This window comes from Panthera onca, chromosome B1 (assembly GCF_046562875.1).
Source record: "Panthera onca isolate mPanOnc1 chromosome B1, mPanOnc1 haplotype 2, whole genome shotgun sequence".
Lineage (NCBI taxonomy): Eukaryota > Metazoa > Chordata > Mammalia > Carnivora > Felidae > Panthera > Panthera onca.
Genome location: NC_138342.1, coordinates 31,560,439 through 31,577,967, shown reverse-complemented (window position 1 = coordinate 31,577,967; position 17,529 = coordinate 31,560,439). Strand labels below are relative to the sequence as shown.

Below are 17,529 nucleotides of genomic sequence, written 5' to 3'. Positions count from 1 at the left end.
AGAGCTGGCTGCCTTACAGTGAGTAAGAGAGAAAGTAAAATCCAAACAAACTGTGCAAGAAGCAAAACAGAGCAGAGTATCTGGCCACGGGGGATTACAAAAAGTAACAGAGGAAGAGATTCAACAATCAGATGTCAAAACAACAAACAAACACAAAACCCAATGAGATGTCAAAGAAACATTCAGATTCTTCTTCTTACCCTTACCTTGACTCTGATAACTGTTTCCCATCTAAGGCGGAAAACTCCTGGGGTCACTCAATTATCAAAAGTTTGCAGAATAAAACAGAATTGCAAAAATAAAACAGTTCTCTGTTTTAGAACATTTAAACATTTGGTATTTATCACGGTTGAAATCACAATTAGCTTAGCCAACACATTTAAAAAGTAACACTACACTACAAAAATGCATACCTACATTTTGTCTGACTTCCAAAAGATCCTCATCCAGTGTTTTTCATATACTAGCTAATACTTACACAGTAGTAAGTATTCCTACTTACCCACCAATTCTTACCCACCGATGTGCTAGCCCTATTCTAGCAGTTTACATATCAACTCATTTAATCCTTGCAACAACCCAAGACAGTGGTACTATTTTTATCCTCGTCTAATAGACGAGGAAACTAAGGCACAGAGAAATTCAGTAACTTTCTAAGGTCTTTAAGCTAATAAGTGGCTCTAGAGTGCAGCTTTTAACCACATTTGTCACGTATCAATCATTACTGTTTGGGAGAAGGGACAAAAATGACCTGAATTCAAGCCACCAATATTTTTTTTTTTTTAATTTTTTTTAACGTTTTATTTATTTATTTATTTTTGAGACAGAGAGAGACAGAGCATGAACGGGGGAGGGGCAGAGAGAGAGGGAGACACAGAATCCGAAGCAGGCTCCAGGCTCTGAGCCGTCAGCCCAGAGCCCGACGCGGGGCTCGAACTCACAGACCGCGAGATCGTGACCTGAGCCGAAGTCGGACGCCCAACCGACTGAGCCACCCAGGCGCCCCAAGCCACCAATATTTTTGAAGTTGCATTAACCAGATAAAAACCTACGGATTTGTGTCTAAGCAGCTCTGCTTCACACTGTATCACATATTTCCATAAAATTACATTTCATTTGCATTGTGGCACAATGATTGTTTCTAACACAAAAAAATTCATCCACCACATCTAAGACAATATGATTGCTGGTTTTGCTTTAACACACACATCACTGTGGTAAAGCAAAAACTAATGATGCCTCTTAAAGCTGGAACCATGGATGTGGCCCCTCCAGACCAAAGAAAATACGAGTTAAGTAGTAATATTTGTAAGAGAGACTCCTCAGGAGTAGCTTAAAAGAGAGAAAGACTTGAGACCAAATATCCCTGGTAAATTTAAGAACAGAGACCCAAAGAAGAAACAAAATTTGTTTTAGCAGAAGGAGAGTGAACTAGCTTCAAATGAAAAAAAAAATTAGAAATGAAGAGAGTTTTAGATGGAACCATAGCTTTGGAAGATCTCGCTGATGTGTTCCTGACTATATTAGGAGTCTGTGTGAATCTGAATAGCTACTAATAATTACAAAATGATAATTCAAGCACCTGGAGGCAAAACTACTTCCAGTAAATTCAGCCAGGGCTTAGAGGAGTTTGTTGAAAATACTAGCCTCTTGGGGCGCCTGGGTGGCTCAGTCGGTTAAGCGTCCGACTTCAGCTCAGGTCACGATCTCACAGACCGTGAGTTCGAGCCCCACGTCGGGCTCTGGGCTGATGGCTCAGAGTCTGGAGCCTGCTTCCGGTTCTGCGTCTCCCTCTCTGCCTGCCCCTCCCCCGCTCATGCTCTGTCTCTCTCTGTCTCAAAAATAAAAACGTAAAAAAAAAAAAAAAAAAAAAAAAAAAAAAAGAAAATACTAGCCTCTAAAAAAACAGAGCTGGTGGTGGCAGTGGCCAAAGAGAAGGCAGGATTGATGTCCAGATCCAAGTAGCTTTCCGTGGGGACTAGGCTTGGACAGAGCTCAATAAATGCGTGTTGAATCGGGGACCACATTGCCAGGGCTAGAAATGGAGCCGCGTCACCTACATCTAGACTATATACAGCCTCCATGTCCCCAGAAAGAGGCAAGCCTCAAAAAGGCAGAGCCAAGGAGCGCCTGGATGGCTCAGTTGGTTTAGCATCTGACTTTGGCTCAGGTCATGACCTCACAGTTCGTGGGTTCGAGCCCCACATCGGGCTCTGTGCTGAGAAGTCGGAGCCTGGAGCCTGCTTCCGATTCTTTGTCTCCCTCTCTCTGTGCCCCTCCCCCACTCACATTTTGTCTCTCTCAAAAATGAATAAATATTAAATTTTTTTTTAAAAAAAGGCAGAGCCAGGAACATTACATAAAGCTTCACGTGTTGCATTATTTACAATAGTCAAGATATGGAAGCAACGCAAGTGTCCGTCAAGAGATGAATGGATAAAGAAGATGTGTGATATACATACGCACAATGGACTTATTACCCTAAGACAAAAAGAACGAGATCCTGCCATTCGCAACAACATGGATGGAGCTGGAGAGTATAATGCTTAGTGAAATAAGTCAGGCAGAAAAAGAAAAATACCATATGATTTCATTCATATGTGGAATTTAAAAAATAAAACAAATGGGGCGCCTGCGTGGCTCAGTCGTTAAGCATCTGACTTCGGCTCAGGTTGTGATTTCAGGTCGTGATTTCACTGTTCGTGAGTTCGAGTCCCACATCAAGTGAGTCCAAGCCCTGCTCCGGGTGAGCCCCTGCTTCTCTCTCTTGCCTTCTCTCTCTCTCTCTGCCCTTGCTCACTTGCGCCCTCTCTCTCTCTCAGAAAGAAAGGAAGAAAGAAAGAAGAAGAAAAGAGAGAAACAAAAGAAACCAGATTCTTTTCTTTTTAATTTTTTTTTAACATTTATTTATTTTTGAGACAGAGAACGAGCAGGGGAGGAACAGAGAGAGGGAGACACAGAATCCGAAGCAGGCTCCGGGTTCTGAGCTGTCAGCACAGCCACAAACCGTGAGATCATGACCTGAGCTGAAGTCAGTTGCTTAACCCACTGAGCCACCCAGGCGCCCTAGAAACCAGACTCTTAATACAGAGAAGAAATTGGTGGTTGCCAGAGGGGAGGTGGATGGGGAATGCAACGAGCACTGAGGAATGTATAGAATTGCTGAATCATTATATTGTACACCTGAAACTAACAGAATACTGTATGTTAATTAGACTTCAATTAAAAAAGAAAAAAAAAGAAAAGACAGAGCCAGGACCATTATGTAGTTTTACGTGTTGCTCACCGAACAAGGGTGCCTGGCCAAGGAAAACAAGTCAAGAGTGAACTCACCACTGCTCCACTGGCCAAGTTGTAGAGCAGGGCCACCTCCTCTCAGAGGAAAGAAGGGATGACTTTTTCTATGCGGACAAAGGTGCCATAGGACTTTAGCAGCCCTGAAGAGCAATGCTAAAGCTAGGAACATTTACTAAATGTGCCTCATAAGGAGGCACAGCAACCTGACCTAAGGGATGGGGGGCACAGGGTATCCTACAGGGGCACAAAGGGAAGGAATCTATGTCCTGGGGTATATCCTGTCACCTGTCATTTACATTCTCTCTGCTTCTGGCATTAGAGTTTGGATATTGTTTACTGCTAGAATTCCCCATCTTCTCTAGAAATGTCTCCCTGTGCATTTTCCTCATGTAGTACCTTTCTTCCCAAGCACACGCATGCCTTTGAAACAGTTTAAAGTTAATGTAGGCAGATTATAGAGCATTTCCTTCTAATGATGATGGATAATCATACAGCCATCGCAGGGCACCATCTGGCAAATTCTGTAGGATGAATGTCCTCCAAACAGAAAGACATAAATCTTCAGTAACTGAATTGAGTAATTTAAACATATTAGAGGTAGATGGGGGGACTTTTAGGGCCAATTTCTCCCTTTAGTTTTACAGAGTAAATGGATGCCAAAATACTTTGATCTTTCCTAATAGAGGATAATATAGCATCTTGTTCATTTATTTTAAACTTTCATCAAAAACAATTGATCTCCAAATAGCATAATTTTAGGGTAGTTTCTATTTTCTTTGCTATATGTTTCTATTTTTTTCCCCAAACCATCTGCAATGGTCATGTCTCATTTTTTTTTTAACCTCAAGAAACATGTAAATTTGTTTTTAGCTTGTTTCTTTGTTCCCTCCACCTACACACAGGGTTGGGTTCACAAAAGAAAGCAGCTGTACATGCTCTGAAAGGGGCTGGCCAAATTGGTCACCAGCTAGGCAAGAATAAAGCCCAGCAATGCAAATGGAGAAGAGAAGACAGCATCACGAGAGACAGGCCAGGCACCTTCCAGTCTGTGCTATAAGCTGTGGAGTGACTGCCCTTCATCTCGAGTCACTAAAGAGCACCGTGGGCACGATGAACACGCGGCTAGGTCCTCCAGCTTGCAGCCCGGCACCTGGCACTCAGGGTATGACACGTGTTTCTTGGAGGCCTAAAGGGCTGACTTTAGAGCAGCCAAGCATTCTGACGTAACAAAGGGGTAGCCTCTGGAGTCCAACACGCATGGCTTGTTCATGGAAAAGGATGTGTCCTTGGGCATGTTAATTTCCCTGAGCCTCAGTTTCCTCAGCTGTAAAGTAGTAACAATAATAACACTGCCTCATAAAGTCGTTGAGAAACTTAAAGAAAATAACGAGTATAAAATACACAGCACAGCAGTGCCTGGCACATAGAAAGTGCAGGGTTGACCCAGCAATTTCACTTCTCAGGATAAACCCAAAGAAGTGAAAGCAGGGATTTCAACACACACTTGTGTGTCAGTGTGCGTAGCAGCATTGTCCACGATAGTCAAAAGGTGGAATCAACCTAAATGCCCATGAAGTGACGGACAAATAAACAAAATGCAGACTATAACACTCAATGGAATGCATTCAGCCTTAAAGAAATTCTGATACATGCTACAACATGAACTTTAAAAATATTCTGCTAAGTGAAATAAACCAGACACAAAAGGACCAATATTACAGGATCTCACTTCTTTAGGATACCTAGAGGGGTGCTTGGATGGCTCAGTCACTTGAGCGTCAGTTGACTTTGGCTCAGGTCATGATCTTGCGGCCTGTGGGTTCGAGCCCCGCATTGGGTTCTGTGCTGACAGCTCAGAGCCTGGAGCCTGCTTCGGGTTCTGTGTCTCCCTCCCTCCCTGCCCCTCCCCCACTTGTGCTCTGTCTCTCTCTTTCTCTCAGAGATGGATAAACATTAAAATAAAATAAAATTTAAAAATTAAAAAGATACCTAGAATAGGCACATTCACAGAGACACTAAGTAGAATAGAGGTTACCAGGGTCTGGGGAGAAGGGAAATGGGGAGTTACATTTAATGGGTACAGAGTACATCCTATTTGGGATGATGAAAAAGTTCTGGAAATGGACGGTGCTGATAGTCGTACAACATAGCGGATGTACTTAATGCCACCAGACTGTAGCCTAATAATGGTTAAAATGATAAATTTTACGTAATATGTGTTTTACCACAATAAAACAGTACAGCATTAATGGTAGGAATTTCTTCTGCCATTATTAATAACAGCAATAATCAGTTCATACCAAGCACAGGCTGCTCATAAACTTATAAACTCTGACTCATAGCACAGTAATGAGAAAAACAGCCCAGGAAAGGGTTTGGGGAGGGGGGAGGGGGGACGGGGCAGGAACCAGCAAGTGCAGCCTCTTTGAAAAAGCCCAGAGTAAGAGGATAGGTCTGAAGCAAATCCTAGAGAATGCAACCATCAAACCCAGTGGGTCAAGTCAAGACATGGGGCAAATGAGCTAAAAAAAAAAAAAAGAAAAAGAAAAGAAAACAAGAAGAGAATTATTAAAGTTCTTGTGGTTGCAACTGCCACCCACAGGGATTAGGCATAAATGGGGACTTTCCTGGCTTGGACACCTGCATCTGAAAGTGCAGGGAGAGCTCCAGCTCCCAGGCAGGCTGGATCCCAGTGCGGAGATGACATCATCAGGGCCCAGCTACCCCATCCATCACTGTGCTGCCTCCATGGTGGCTTCATTCACACAGGCTCTTGCCAGGCAGTGGCCACGTGGTCCCCAGCAGCCCCAGCAGAGAGCTTGTCTTTCCAAGATCGACTCTGACTTGCTTGCCTTGGATCATAAACTCACCCCTGAACCAATCATTGAAGCCAAGGTAACAGAATATGCTAATTAGCCATGGGTCACTCCCAGTGGACCAAAGGAAGAGGCTATTGATAGATTAAGTAATAGAATACTGCCCAGGCAAAAAGAACAAATTCCAATAGTAGGGGACATGAGCGGGAACACAGTGAGGGAAGCTTAGGCAATTAACACAGATGAGGCTGGAGGGTCTTTGGTTTAGTTGCCTACAGGCAAATGGCATTAGAGTGAGGGAAGATGGTTTAAATGTACAGGATCTTAGCTGGTGATGGGTCAAAGCTTCTTTTGTACTGAATGCTGACACGGTTGCCTGAACCTCACCAATGTCCCCACCCTATAATTAGAATCATGCAATGAAAATCAGGAGGCTGGTCTCTGGTGCTAGGGCCCTCCAGAGAGGGGTGACATTTGACATAAGGCACTAAGTCTCTCTGAACCTCAGTTTCCTAAATATCAAAAGGGGGGTTGAATTACAAGGCATCCAGGACCCCATGTGTGTGAGCCTTCACCCTAAGTAACTGTAAATCACTTACAGTATCAACTGAAAAGGTGGGTGAGCATATCAAATACAATGATGTATGTAAAAGCATTTTGTAAGTTACAGAGCCATGCAAATTAGTTGTGGCCATTATTTTTACAGTCAAAAGGTGGGGATGGTAAAAAAAAAAAAAAAAAAAAAAAAAAACAACAAATGGCGTTGAGATAAAATTAGAAAAAGGAAGAAAAATTAGGTCAAGCAGAATGAAAATTTTGTCTATCAATCTATCTGTGTGTGTGTGTGTGTGTGTGTGTGTGTGTGTGTGTGTGTGTGTATACACACATATTTTTTTCCTGGGTTGGGTTAGAAGTCACAACAGCATCTCAATGTCTTTGATGTGCCATCTTCGATGGCATCTAGCATTGACCTGCTGCTACTCCACTGAAACAAAGGTCCCCCTGTAGGAAGCACCCACAGGGCTACAACTAGGGAACATTTGTCAAGCTGTTAGCCATCCAAACTTCATTACTGTTCTTGACACTGCTGTCCTTGTCCTCATTCTTGAAAATCCCTATTGTCTTGGCTGTTGGGATACTGCTTTCTCATGGGCCTCCTGTCTTGATACTCCCTTTCGGACTCCCTTTCCCCTGCCCACCTCCTAAAATACCCACCATGTTCCCCGATGTTCCTTTCTCCTTACTGTTGTCACCCACTCTCATAGTTTTAACTACCATGCACAGGCTCCATTCATGTATCTCCAGTCCTGACTACTCATCTGAGCTTCAGCCCATGGGGTGTCCCTCAAACAACTCCAACACCCCACAAGCCCCAAATGAAAGTCACCACCCTTATTCTTCCAATTCCCCATCTCAGCCAGCCACTAAGGCCAAACACCTATTCATTCATCCTCCCTCCTCTTTTTGGCCATTCCCCACCTCACGCTTCCCATGGCTCTGTGCCTTGTATCTTCACCTGGTTCTCATACCTCTTTAAAGATTCAGATTACACATCATCTTCTCCAAGATAGCTTCCTGGAATCCCAGGTGGAGGAGAGTTCATCTAGTGCCATGGATACAACTGATCCCCACTACCCCTTACCAGGTTATACTGAAGCATCTGTCTGTGATTGTCCTCCAAACTCTCACCCCCCCCCCCCCTTTCACGGCCCCCGGGCGCTAAGTTCCTCAAGGGCATGGACAGTTGGTTGGGTTTTGTACCCCTTAGGCCTAGCACAGTGTCTGACATATAGTACATGTTCAGGTAATGTTTCCTGAATGAAATCAATCCGCACCAGTCGTAGCAAAGCTAAATAAGACCATTCTGCTTGTGATGAAAATGATTTGTTAACATCCAAAAGTCAGTATAAATGGGGCACCTGGGTGGCTCAGTCAGTTAAGCATCTGACTCTTGGTTTCAGCTCAGGTCATGATCTCATGGTTCGTGAGTCTGAGCCCTGTGTTAGGCTCTGCACTGACAGTGCAGAGCCTGCCTGGGATACTCTCTCCCTTCCCCTTCCCCGCTCCCCCCCGCCTTTCTCTCAAAATAAATAAGTAAACTTAAAAAAAAAAAAGTCCGTATAGATAATTTAATGTAATCACTCAGCACTGATAAGAGTCAAAAGAGGGGGAAATTCACATATCTCAACTATGAAACAGATGATATCGCAGATTTTGAATTTACATTATTGTATTTATTTTGAGAAATATGCAATGCATTTTTAACTAGTGATCACATTTTGAGTTTCAAATAGGAGTAGATGTTCTTTTCCCAGTATAGTTAACTGTATAGAAACTGTCTGATCAAATTAAAATCTATGGCCTCAAAATTCTTTGGTCTGTTTCTTCTTTTGAACCTTTTATTTCTAAAATGCACATTTCTCATTAAAAAAAAGGTGTATGTGTGGGGGGTGAGGAATAAGTCTTCAAGCATCTAGATAGGAATCATTTTCTTTCACATCTTTTCTCCCTGTTTGACATTTTGTTACAAGTAAAATATCAACTAAAACCTTAAAGGAAAAGTTTTTTGACAATTACGTTGAATTATACTAATTAACATTTTTTTAAAAGTTATATATATGAGGATGTAATAAGAAATTTTAAAATAGCATATATTGTGTACTTATAAAAATAAAAGCGTCATTTACAATTAGTTGATAGATGAAGTATGCTTTTTGTACATCTGGGTTTTGGATACTGATCAAAAACTGTAGGCTAGCCTTACAAAGAAGACGCCAGAACCACTCCACAATGACATTGGTTTATTCACTATTGAAGACATAAAAGCCAAGAAAGAAAAATATAAAATCTTGTTTAATATAATTTTACTTGCTTCATAAAGCACAAATGGAATATACAGCTTTATCTCCTCTTGTAAAAGTCAGTGGTAGTGACCTCATTTATTATAAGCAATCCTCAGAAAATCCATAATACCGTGGAAGGAGAAAGGTAAGAATAGGTTTCAGAAGTCCAAGTGTCATAAATCAAGCTCTGAGAATGGAAATCACATGGATGTGACGTTTATTCACTTGCATGTGCGACATGTCTCCAGTTGTTTTTCAAAGCTCTGAATCTCATCAAGACATGCCATCATAATTAAAATGTAATCTCTGTTTTGAAATTTAGCATCACAGAGGTAGCACAGGGCAGCTATGGGCTCCAAGCCATGACTGCTGCTAAGGGGATCACCAAAAACATTTTTTTTTTTTGAGGAGGCAGCATAGTTTCTATTAATCTCTATGAATTAACTATTTCTGTTTAGAAGCAGATACAAAGCTGCACAAGGTTTTTGTTGCAGAAAAAACTATATAATAAAAATAAGGAAAGTCTAAATGACTATTCATAAGGGCTGGCTAAATTATGGTACATCCATATATAGACCAGATAAGCAGCCGGGTCCATTCTGTCACTTAAGAGATTAAAGAATTGGATCAAAATCTCTTCTCATGGGGAAAGAGAAGGCCAGCACCCATCGCAAAATCTCCAGGGGGTTCTTGAGAGTCCATGGCTCATTCTGCTCCCTCTGTTCTAGCTTCCAGACCCCAGCAACCACTGGCTCTCTTTCCTGTCCTATCTCCTATCACTCTTATCACTCATCCTTTCCCTGCTCACTTTGTGCAGACAGACCACATAGCCGCTGTCCTTTGATTTCCCCAAATGATATTCACACGACCTCTTCTGTGTAGTAGATGCTAATAGTTATTTGGGGATATCAGCAAGCGGAGGCCATGGTGAGAGAGGAGTGAGATATATTACTGCAACATAATACACCACTGCGGCTAACTAAAAACTAATATCTGAACTCCTGTTCTTAGAAGACTTTGGCCATTCCCCCAATTCTTCCACTGAAAATTGGCCTCAGCTTCCCATACTTCGGTGTTGAAGCCTGGCTTTCTCCAAACCCTTTGTGGTTCCTGTCTTGTCTTTTATTATTTTATTTCACTTTATTTTTTCATTGTTCTCGTGTATCTTTTTGTCCCAGCATTACAGAGATATCATTGCCATTTAACACTGTGTAAGTTTAAGGTGTACAAGGTATTGATTTGATGCACTTATCTATTACAAAATGATCACTACCATAGCAAAGCATAGCATCACATTAGTTAATACCTCCATCTCACCAGATAATTACCATTTCTTTAGGGGTGAGAACATTTAAGTTCTACTCCGTTAGAATCTTTTAAGTATACAACACAGTGTTATTAACTGTAATCACCATGCCATACATTAGATCACTAGAACTTACTCACCCTATAACTGGAAGTTTATACTCTTTGACCCCATTTCCCCATTTCCTCTACGCCCAGCCCCTTGTAACTACCATTCTATTCTGTTTCTATGCTTTTAGCTTTTTAAGTATCATATACCATATGGTATTTGTCTTCCTCTGACTTAATTTCACTTAGCATCATGGCCTCAAGGTCCATCCATGTTGTCACAAATGACAGGATTTCCTTTATCATGGCTGCATAATATTCCATTATATATTATGTGATACATATTATATAATATTCCATTACATATTATATTGGGGCGCCTGGGTGGCTCAGTCGGTTGGGCGGCCGTCTTCGGCTCAGGTCATGATCTCACGGTCCGTGAGTTCAAGCCCCGTGTCGGGCTCTGAGCTGACAGCTCGGAGCCTGGAGCCTGTTTCGGATTCTGTGTCTCCCTCTCTCTCTGCCCCTCCCCCGCTCATGCTCTGTCTCTCTCTGTCTCAAAAATAAATAAACATTAAAAAATACTTAAAAAAAAAATACATATTATATATGTATACACACACACACACACACACACACACACACACAACTCTTTATCAACACATCTCACAACTTCTTTATCCATTTACCCAATGGAGACCTAGTTGTTTCCATGCTGCTTCCGTGCCTTGGCTATTGTGAAGAATCCTGCAATGAACACAGAAGTGCAGACAGCTCTTTGAGATCCTGTTTTTATTTTCTTTGTGTAGATATATAAATGTATATATACACATATAAATGTGTGTGTGTGTATATATATATATATATATATCTCCAGAGGTAGAATAGCTGGATCCCAGGTAATTCTATTTTTAATTTTTTGGTGAACCTCCACATGTTTTCTGTAGTGGCCGTGCCAATTTACATTCCCACTAATAATGTTTGAGGAACCCCTTTTCTCCACATCCTTGCCAACACTAGTTATCTCTTGTCTTCTTGATGATCGCCATGCTAACAGGTGTGAGGTGACATCCTTAGGATTGTGTTTTGATTTGTACTTCCCTGTACATTGAGTACTTTTTCATGTTGTTGGCCTTTTGTATGACTTCTTTAGAAAATCGTCTATTCAGTTCCTCTACCCATTTTTTTAATCGAATTGGTTTTTTGCTCTTGAGTTGTAGGAGTTCATTATATTTTCTAGGTATTAACCCCTCATCAGATATGTGATTTGCAAATACTTTCTCCCTGTCCACAGGTTTCCATTTTGTTGTTAGTGGTTTCCTTTGCTGTGCAGAAGCTTTTTAGTTTGATGCAGTCCCAACTGCTTATTTTTGCTTTTGTGGCTCCAAAATCTTGTTTGTTTCTTATGCTAAGCAGATTAGACATCTCTGAGTCACTTGCAGCCCATCCTGTCTATGTTCTCTTTTTATAATGACAATGGCTCATCAAAGCTAACCAAAGATGATGCTGTCACCCAAGAGCGGCTGTGCCACAGTTATAAAACCAACCCTTCCTTTTTCCTTGCTGATACAACTGTGCAATCACTCAAAAGATGTACTTTAACTGCCATGAAAAGTGTCTAAGGTATATCTATATTTATAGTTGTATCTGTGTGTGTATTTATTTCTATTATATATATATAGAGAGAGAGAGAGAGACAAAGAGCACAGAGTTAAAAAAGAAATGGTCAAAATGAATATATAAATTAATTCCATATAGAAAAATTTTTTATGTAATAAAAAATAATATCAATAAGAATATACGCCAATCTGTTCATATTGGTTTCTCTCTAGGAGGTAGGATTAAGAGGAATCTTTAAATTTTAACACTTTTGTACTAATTTTTTTTTTTTTTACATTTCACATTATTGCCTGTATAATCGGAAAAACTATTTATTCTGGAAAACAAAGACTTATACAAAAAAATGGGCTCAAGTCACTGCTAAAAGGATTTACCTTACACACAAGCAAAAGTTTCTCAGTAATAGACTGCTCAATATTCATGAAATCTTTCCCACAATAGTGACCAATAAATGCCAAGAAAATTTTGAGTTCATAAAAAGCAAGGATGAGAACTACACAGATTTCAAAGAGCTGAGAGCCAATGAATACCATTTTATGAACAAAGACTGGGAGGAAAGAAGCTCAGGAGAGCTGGGGAGAGGGGGACAGTATCTGAGAACAAAATCCTGACCGAACAAAGAGAAATCTGTCCTCATGAGAAAGGAAAGGTGAAATAGGAAAATAAACAAATATGGCTGCACGTGGGGTTTCCAGAGGAGATTGGGTTAAAAAATCAAAAACAGAAAGGAGAATCACATCCCCAAGAATAACCACAAAAATATAACATTCACTCACTCACCCATTCATTCACTCACTCACTTCATTCATTCATGAAGTTCCCATTATGTACCAGGCACTGTTCTGGGTGCCCAGGTCTGGCAATGAACAAGATAGGCAAAGGCCCTGTCCTGTTCTCTTAGGAGTTTAGGCAGGTGAGGAGATGGTAAACAAGGAAGCCTATCAACAAACAAGATAATTTCAGATGCTAATAAGTATTATGAAGACATAAAAAGCAGATGAAGTCACAGTGATTAGTGTGGGGGTACTTTTAACGGGGTGGCCAGAGGATAAGATTTAAACCAACTCCATCATGGTCTAGGGAACTAGCAGAATCTTCCAGGCAGAGGCAACAATAAATGCAGTGACCCTGAGTGAAGAATTGGGCTGTCATGTTTTAGGAATACGAACACCAGGGTGGCTGGGGTCCAGACAGCACTGGAAAGAATGTGAGGAACAAGGCCCACGTGGTACGCCCCAGCAAGGACACGGGATTCTAGTTTATATATAGGGGAAAGTTACAAGAGAGGTTTTAGGCAGGGAAGTGTCATGAATTCATAGGTCTTCTAAAAGTGCTTCCAGGTTCTCTCTGGATGACTGGCTGGTGGAGAAAGCAGCAAGGACAGAAACAGGGAGAACAGTTAGGAAGTACTATAGCAGTCCAGATGAGAGATGATGGGGCCTGGAGCTCAGGGTTAGCAATGGAATCAGAGAAGCGGCAGATTTGGAACAGGTCCTGAATAATTCAAAAGAGAATGTGAAGAAAATTGAAAAAGACAACTAGATTTTGGCTGGAGCGACTGTCATTGCCACATTCGAATGGCAGAAGGCTGAGGAAGCAACAGGTTGGTGGGGAGGAAAGTCAAGGGTTCTTTTTTAACCAGGTTGAGTTTGAGATGCCTATGCAACAGCCACGTAGACAAGTCAAGTTGGCAGCTGGTTAGACAAGTCTGTAAGTCATCAGCGAGTTGGAAGCAATAGGTTCACTTTTGGGAGTCAGCACCAAACAGGTGATATTTAACACTATGAGACTGGATGAGCTCATCCAGAAAGAGGACCGAAAAGAGAAATGTAGAAGACTGAGACTTGGGGAACATAAAACTCAGAATTGAGGGGTGCCTGGCTGGCTCAACCAGTAGAGCATGTGGTTCTTGATCTTGGGGTTGTGAGTTCAAGCCCCATATTGGATGTAGAGATTTCTTAAAGATAAAATATTAAAACAAAACAAAACTCAAAATTGAGAAGCAGAGGAAGAACAAACACAGGGGTCTGGGTGGAAACCACTAATGAAGTGAAAGGGAAACAGAAAGGTATAGTTCTCCAAAAGCCAAGAGAAGAGAGTGTTTCAAGATAGAAGAAATGCTATCTTGCCAACGATGCCAAAAGCTACAGAGAAATTGGATGACAGAAGCAGTGACGGGATCACCAGATCTCAGAAGCTGGAGGTGGCTGGTGACTTGATATGAGCCTTTTTAGCAGAATGATGAGGACAGAAGGCCAATTGGTAAGAGGAGAAAATGGGTGAGTGAAAGTGAAGGCACCACCACGACAGCTCTTTTTTTTTTTTTTTTTAAATTTTTTTTTTCAACGTTTTTTATTTATTTTTGGGACAGAGAGAGACAGAGCATGAACGGGGGAGGGGCAGAGAGAGAGGGAGACACAGAATCGGAAACAGGCTCCAGGCTCCGAGCCATCAGCCCAGAGCCTGACGTGGGGCTCGAACTCACAGACCGCGAGATCGTGACCTGGCTGAAGTCGGACGCTTAACCGACTGCGCCACCCAGGCGCCCCGCCACCACGACAGCTCTTAACAAACAGAGCAGAAGGCGCGCCTGGGTGGCTCAGTTGGTTGGGCATCTGACTCTTGACTTTGGCTCAGGTCATGATCTCACGGTTCATGAGTTCAAGCCCCGTGTCAGGTTGTGTGCTGACAGCACAGAGCCTGCTTGGGATTCTCTCTCCCTCTCTCCCTCAAAATAAATAAATAAACTTAAAAAAAAAAAACTGGAGCAGAAAATTGGGCCAGTAACTGCAGGAAGTTGGATTGGGATATGGGGTCAGTAGAGGGTTTGTTTTTAAGATGGGAGAGAGGAGGATATATATTTTTAGAAGTCTAAGCACAACCAGATCAAAATTTTACTTCTATGTTACTCTTCTTATCATTCCTTAGGAACCAGGCAGGTCAGCATCAATAGGACAGCAAATCAGAATGTGACTGACTTTCTCGTCCAGGAGAGACCAATAAACTATTAAATTAAACTATTAATTTTTCCAGGGCCACCTGGGTCGCTCAGTCGGTTAAGCGTCCAACTTCAGCGTGGGTCATGATCTCGCAGTCTATGAGTTTGAGCCCTGCGTCAGGTTCTGGGCTGACAGCTCGGAGCCTGGAGCCTGCTTCGGAGTCTGTGTCTCCCTCTCTCTGCCCCTCCCCCACTCACACTCTGTCTCTCTCTCAAAAATAAATAAACATAAAAAAAATTTTAAACTATTCATTTTTCCAGAGGGGGAAAATGATCGAAGACATCAACTTGGTTCCACCAGAACAAGTCCCTTCACATCATACTTACGGATCAAGACACTTCTCATTTATTTGTGTGAGTAACCCCTCTGCCCAGTGTGGGACTCAAACTCAGGACCTGAGATTAAGAGCTGCAAGCTTTGCTGACCAAGCCAGCCAGGCTCCCTGGGTCAAGACATCCTTTGAGCCTTCCCGCTCACTACGGCGATAGCCTCCTCACTGATCAGCTTCATCTCTCATTCCTCCGCCCTTCCTCCTCTCCAAAATCTAAAAACAAGCCCAGTCATCTCACTTTCCCTGATCAATGCCTTTAAATAGCAACCTTCTCAAGAAGAATATCCAACCCCCTCAGCACGGTATACAAAGCCCCATAAAATCTGTCCCCAGCCTTTCCTCCCAGTCTCATCTCAGACCCTGCAACTTGCAAAACTCTAATCACAGCAGCCCCAGCCACAGCAGGTGCCTCCACATTCCCTTGTCCTGCTGTGGCTTGGCACACCCCGTATCCTCTAACTAGAATGTCCATTCGATCTGTACCCAATCATTCGCCTGGAAAACTCCTAATGGGTCTTTAAAACCCATTCAAATGTCCCATGGAAAATACATTCACCCGGAGTCCTTCCAGAAGACAGAGCTATGACAAACAGACACTATAAGGAACAACTTCACTGCAATGTAAAATAGATTTAGGAGCCAGTCTGTTGTCTGAAAGGAAAGGTGAACACTGTCAGGACTACATTCCTCGTAAACAGGAGGTGTAGAAACCGGAGGAAGAGCAAGAACCAGACTTGCCAGGTGAAATCTCCTTGGGACAAAATCCATCCACATCCATTGCTCAATACAGACCCTTTAATAATTAGTTGCCTATTGGGGCACCTGGGTGGCTCAGTCGGTTAAGCGTCCGACTTCAGCTCAGGTCACGATCTCGCGGTCCGTGGGTTCGGGCCCCGCATCAGGCTCTGGGCTGATGGCTCAGAGCCTGGAGCCTGCTTCCGATTCTGTGTCTCCCTCTCTCTCTGCCCCTCCCCCGTTCATGCTCTGTCTCTCTCTGTCTCAAAAATAAATAAACGTTAAAAAAATTTAAAAAAAAATAAAAAATAAAAAATAATTAGTTGCCTATCGGGACACCTGGGTGGCTCAGTCAGTTAAGCATCTGATGTTGGCTCAGGTAATGATCTCACCGTCCATGGGTTCGAGCCCCATCTAGGGCTCTGTGCCGACAGCTCGGAGCCTGGATCCTGTTTCCAATTCTGTGTGTCCCTCTCTCTGACCCTCCATGCTCATACTCTATCCGCCTGTCTGTCTCTCTCTCTCAAAAATAAACGTTAAAAATAATTAAACATAATTAGTTGCCTATCATTACTAGGAAGGGCCAAAGATCTGTCTCTTTACAAATATCTACTGTTCCTACTTCTGCCCTCCAGAGCAATTCATAATTTGTCTATTTCTTTTTGGATATATATGTTAGCTTTTCAAATAACTGCAGGCACTTGGAGGCACAACCTCCTCCTGATCTCCCCGCATGTTGTCTTCTATAACTTACAGATGTTGTGAACTCCTGGCAGTGCAGCAATCAGAACAGAAAAATATCCTTATACCTCTTGAGGGGGCAATCTTATCTTACTTGATTTTGTACCAGAGCACCCAGCCAAGTACATGACATATTGGGAGCCTTCCAGCGCATGGATTAATGTTCCATCTGCAACATTTCAAATACCTACATCACTCGACCACAAGAAATCATGGCTTCTGACACACTGCCCAGAACTAAAGCAACTAAGAGTGTTTCTGCAGGACTGGTTGTCAAGAAGTCACATTTAAAGTGCTCGGCCAGACACAGGGTCCCACCTCAGTGATGGCACCACTCGAGGCTGCCTCTTCTCTCACGTGTCCTGTGTCAGCTCCTCCCCAAAGCCCCACCTGCCCTCTGGCCTCTTCTGAGGCTCTCAGAGCCAGGCCAGCTCTACACGTGGTCTGCTCTGGTTGTTGGTTCAGGCTCACAGGCAACAATTAGTGGAGCAGATGCCTGAGTATTCAGAGGCAGGAAAAGTATTAAAAAAAAAAAAAAAAGAAGAAGAAGAAAGAAAGAAAGACAAAGTAGAAAGAAGAGATTTATCTCTTCCAGTATGTCCCATACTCATGGCTCACAGGGCTCTTGTTCATTGCAATACACATCTAGAGTTAAAAATAGATACAGTTTTTCCAAGGGACACATGCACCCCCATGTTTATAGCCGTACTATCAACAATAGCCAAAGAAGGGAAAGAGCCCAACTGTCCACTGATAGATGAATGGATAAAGAAGATGTGGGATATATACACAAT

General features: G+C 42.4%; 1 protein-coding gene and 1 long non-coding RNA gene across 5 annotated transcripts in view; one reads left to right on the top strand and one right to left on the bottom strand.

Moving 5' to 3' along the window:
- The window catches only part of TBC1D1 (TBC1 domain family member 1), a 227,163-nt gene that overhangs the window by 191,242 nt on the left and 18,392 nt on the right, over nucleotides 1-17,529 (bottom strand). The gene's annotated exons all lie outside the window — the stretch shown is intronic.
- LOC132692616 (uncharacterized) overlaps nucleotides 1-17,529 on the top strand; it is a 63,314-nt gene that overhangs the window by 39,599 nt on the left and 6,186 nt on the right. Inside the window, exon 2 of the long non-coding RNA XR_013555316.2 lies at nucleotides 15,189-15,281. This is a non-coding gene — a long non-coding RNA (uncharacterized LOC132692616). The remainder of the gene's footprint in view (nucleotides 1-15,188; nucleotides 15,282-17,529) is intronic.